General features: G+C 39.2%; 1 long non-coding RNA gene across 1 annotated transcript; it reads left to right on the top strand.

The window, feature by feature from the left end:
• The first annotated feature begins 1,729 nt into the window (after positions 1 to 1,729).
• Positions 1,730 to 4,476, top strand: LOC141818919 (uncharacterized). The gene is made up of 3 exons (XR_012601015.1): positions 1,730 to 2,171; positions 3,192 to 3,252; positions 4,156 to 4,476. It is a non-coding gene; the product is annotated as an uncharacterized LOC141818919 (long non-coding RNA).
• Positions 4,477 to 4,792: the final 316 nt, after the last annotated feature.

Here is a 4,792-nt window from a genome sequence, read left to right as displayed (position 1 = left end):
AACTAAGTTACTCAATTGGATCGAGAACTTAGAGGCATACCCCAAAAGTTGAAAATTTTGGGTTAAAGAACAATTATACTAAGTCTTGGTCGATTAGCCAAAGCTAACTCAAGATGATGTATAATGTGGATTTTGACCCTTTGTTTACAAGAGTTGCATAAAATGTAATTGACATGTTGCCTACCTAATTATACTAAGTCTTGAGTGATTAGCCAAAGCTAATTCAAGATGAAGTATAATGAGGATCTTGTCCCACATGAATCTTGTCACTATTGGTTTTGGAGTTAGAAGTGTGGGTAAAATTGTGATTACCTACATCCATGACTAACCCCTACTAAAGCTCTACGATTCAGTGGGAGCATCATTTAATTAAAGATATAATTAAATAATTTAAATATGATACTCATTTATACATTTAATGTTGTAGATCACCATGTTGTCAAATACGTCGAATACTCTCTTTCTGCGATCTGTCCTTGAGAAAGACAAACTTAACGGAGTAAATTTTCTGAACTGCTACAGAAACTTGAGCATCATCTTTAAGCAAGAACGCAAACTATACATCTTAGAGCAACCTCTTCCTGAAGCACCAGCTACTACCGCTATTCATGCGAAAAAAATATACTTATAAGAAGCATCAGGATGATGCATTGGATGTATCATATCTTATGCTTGCTACCATGAACTCTAGCTTCAGAAGCAACATGAAAACATAGATGCTTATAATATGGTTGAGCATCTGAAGCAATTATATAAAGGGCAAGCTAGGCACGAGCGGTTTCATGTGTCTAAGACTCTATTTGTATGCAAGATGCAAGAGGGAACTCCTGTAGGAACTCACACATTCAAAATGATTGGGTATGTGGAGAACCTTGAAAGACTAGGATTTTCACTGAGCCAAGAATTAGCCACTGACCATATCCTGCAATCGTTGCTGGAAGGGTATAGTCAATTTGTTATAAACTATAACATGATTAAAATTGATAAGTCATTGCCTGAGATGCTTAGCATGTTAAGAATTGCTGAGCCTAATCTCAAAAAGACTAAGCCTGGTACCGTGCTGATGGTACAGAAAGACAAAGACAAATGGAAGTCCAAAGGTAAGGGTAAGACCCAAGCCAAGGGAAAGGCCAACTCTTCTGCACTGAAACCCAAAGGCGGGGTGGCTAAGGAAGGAATCTGCTTCTATTGTGGTAAGACCGAACATTGGAAGAGGAACTGCAAGCTTTACCTAGAGGAAGTTAAGAGAAAAGAAGTGAGACTTCTGCCTCAGGTATATATGTTATAGAAGTCAATCTATCTATTTCTTTATCATGAGTATTAGATATCGATTACACGTTTCACATTTGTACCAATGTGCAGGGCCTACGAAGAACTAGAGCATTGACAAAGGACGAAGTTGTAAGATACGAGAAAATTTTAGGGGTTAATTATAAATAATTTAGCCATAATTGTTAAGGATTATGGAGTTAATGATTCATTAGGGCTTGATTAGTTAGGGACTGAGTTTTTAATTTAGGTTAATTAAAAACTTAATTAAAGTATTCCCCTAAAGCCAATTTCAATCAGCCCTATTTAAGCCAATTTGGCTAGTTTTAAAGCCCAATTAAGACCCATTTAACAGCCATTTGATAAAGGGTTAATGGGTTTGGATTTAAAACCTGAAACCCGTTAAGGTTAAGGGATTTCTGCCTCTGTTCCGCGCGACCTGCAATGCGCCCAACTCCTTCCCGTCGCGATTTCTTCTCTCCCGCGGCGCCCGAGCTCGGCGCAACCGATGGAAACCTCCCGCGCCCGCGTCTGCCGGTAAAAACCTCAGGTTGGAAGCCTATAAAGACAACGGAGCAACGGATTCCTCAGCGGTGCTGCACCTCCTTTCCCCTCACAATCACGTCCCCCTGCGCGGGTTCGACCATCAACACCGTGCGCTGCCCCCTCTCTTCCACCTCCCAAACCCTAGAACAGAAGCTCCCTATGCCTTGCCGCAGCTACCCTACCGCTGCTACCCTGCCGCAGCTGCCTTACCGCCGCTACCCTGCCGCTTCGTCGCCGTTCTTCCAGAAGCAGAGCCGTCGCCGACGGAAGCTGACCGACGACTACAACTGCTACCTCGAGCTTGAGGATAGTGAGGTCGATGCCGACGAGGATGGAGTTGGAAGCAGGCAAAGGAGGTATGGAATTTAGGCAATACTACATTTTAGCAAAATTCAGTAGCTTTTTGACCGATCCATAGCTCTGTGTCTAGGGCTTCATGCCTATACTACCTGTCACTTTAATCACTTCGAGGAATTTAGCTAAACTTCTTGATTTTGATTCTCTCTCGATATAGAATAACAAAGTTAATGATTCGGATCTTTGTGACAAAGGAGAACACGAACAGATTGGCAATTCAACAATACTGCAAATATATATATATATATAATTCTGTTTGTAAATCCAAAAACATTTTGTAGTTAAACTAACCAATGACAGCAAGTTTATCCTAGTAGATAACTTGTCATCATACACAAGAGAGGTTTAGTTAAGTCATTAAGTTCATGATCATAATTGTAGGGATATCATTCTGTGTGACCAAATAGAAATAAATAAAGAATATAAAAACATTTAAGTCTTATGAAGTCTTCTGATCATTTAGTCTTATACGCAATTAAGAATATGCCTACTTGAAACTTGGAACGTGGAACACATGAAGAAGCAGGAAAAAAAGGGAACTGTTTATCTTATTTCCATTCATCTTGTTTGCTTGGCAATTGAAATGAATGAAGCACATTTGTGTTTGTTAGAGACTGAAACTTCCTTTTTCTTCATTTACATCTGAATTGGGATTCATGAAATGGTAAAGTGCTTAGGTCAAGTCATAATGATGGAAGAGTAAGATAAACACAATTAATAACTATGCAGTTTTCAAGAATGAAAAAGAAATTTGATATGGGTCCACACGAGTGGTGGAGTATGTGGCTTAACCATTTAATTGAATTTAAAGCAAAGAACATTAGTGGAGGTTGACATGCTGTGAATTCTCTTCGAAGAAAAAGATGCCTTTGAGAATGCAGAAATAAGTTAGTATTTGATTTGGTTAAGGTTAACTGGAGTTTAGTTCGACTTGGTTGAGTTAGTCTAGATTTGGTTGGGATTTACTTCGTTAATATAATATTGTATTTAGAGGGTGTTGCATTTTGTGTAAATTGCAGGATCTTGATTTATAGATCTTGTTATATGGAGAGGTTCTGATTTTGACGTGCATTATACCAGGTGGGTACTCCTGTGCTTGATAAATACAAGTCTTCTTTTCGTAGTTATCCTATTGTTATTCTTATTATATTTGTGGCTTAATTTGTTGCTTAACACTTACCGTTGACCTTGATATAATCTGTTTATCATCAATACAGTCTCCTTAATTGTTGTTTATCTATGTTGGCTTATCATGATTGATGTTACATATATCTTGATGTTGTAGTAGTTATCTGTTGAACTAAGCATGCATCATAACATGTTGTTGTTGTTGGCTCTCACTAGACCATTATTGATAGTGGCACAGTGAGAGCATTATAGCACTATGCGGGTGCGACCAGGACTAGCTAGATAGCTCTCCTGGGATACTGCCCCTCCCCCTCGCATGTAGTTGGTCTGTTGTTGGAACGGGTGATTCCTGTCATACGCCACAGTTCATTGTGTGGGTGTCTGGGGGTGTTGAGTGCAGGCAGTGACATTTTTCCTGCTCCCCACTCACGTGTAGTGGTTTGTTGTTGGAGTGTGTGCAGTTGTCCTGTCGTGCGCTCCAGTTCATTGTGCGGGTGTATGGGGGTGGCGAGCCGATAGTGACCATGCATATTGCCGTATGTTGCATGTGCACATGTAGTTGTTGGTAGTTACTGCATTTATGGTTGTTGCACTTGGTTGTTGCACTTGTTTGATATATGGTTATTGCACGGTGTGACATTACATGCATTATTTACATTTGCATAATTCCTGTTAACTGTTACTTATTCGTTGTATGTTAACCTTTTTCAAATGTATCATTTGTTGAGACTGTATATTTTTGATATCCATGCTTATATTCCTTTGATACCTTGTTATATTGTGCACTTTTATTCTAGTATCCACTAAGTATTTTTATACTCACCACCCAGACTCTGGGGTTTTCTATCTCCTCAGATAGTAGATAGGGAAGTTACTTGAAATTTGGAGCTCTGCCGGACTGCCCCCATCTCACAGCTGGAGGAAGACTTCGATTGTGTGGTTTTACCGTATATAGATTTGGATTTTGAGTGGTATCCGTTATATGGATTTTATCGTGGATGTTATTATTGTGTTTCCGATGCGTTGTTGTAGATTTTGGTATACGTTGAGTTTTTTTTTGTATAATCATAGTCAATTTTTCGTTGTTGTAATAGTGTTCGTAGTTGATACTTATTTGTGTATGCTGTTGTGGCCGTGTGGGCCCCTAGTTATGTAGTTTAGCCTTGTATTTACATATGTTGGATTGTAGATGACCGTGTAGGCCTATATGTTGATATGTACTTAAGAAAGTTGAATTGTTACAAGGGAGATGCTGCCGAATTTTTCGGACGATCGTCTCTCGAGGCGTGATAATTTTATGGTATCAGAGTCGTTCGGTTCGTTGGGATTTTACATGTAAAGCGTATCTGATACCAATTTTATGGTATCAGAGCATGGTTTCGGAGTCCATTTTAATTTTTTGTTGGATTTATCATCGTTTCTTTTGATTTCTCGTCGTATGTTGGTTTACTCGATCTAGATTGTGAGATGGGGCAGACAGCGGTATGAGCTC

Source organism: Curcuma longa, unplaced genomic scaffold (assembly GCF_044706935.1).
Source record: "Curcuma longa cultivar G26 ecotype Majalengka, Jawa Barat unplaced genomic scaffold, ITB_CL_G26_1.1 contig_26632, whole genome shotgun sequence".
NCBI classification, from domain to species: domain Eukaryota; kingdom Viridiplantae; phylum Streptophyta; class Magnoliopsida; order Zingiberales; family Zingiberaceae; genus Curcuma; species Curcuma longa.
This window is presented reverse-complemented; position numbering and strand designations above follow the sequence as displayed.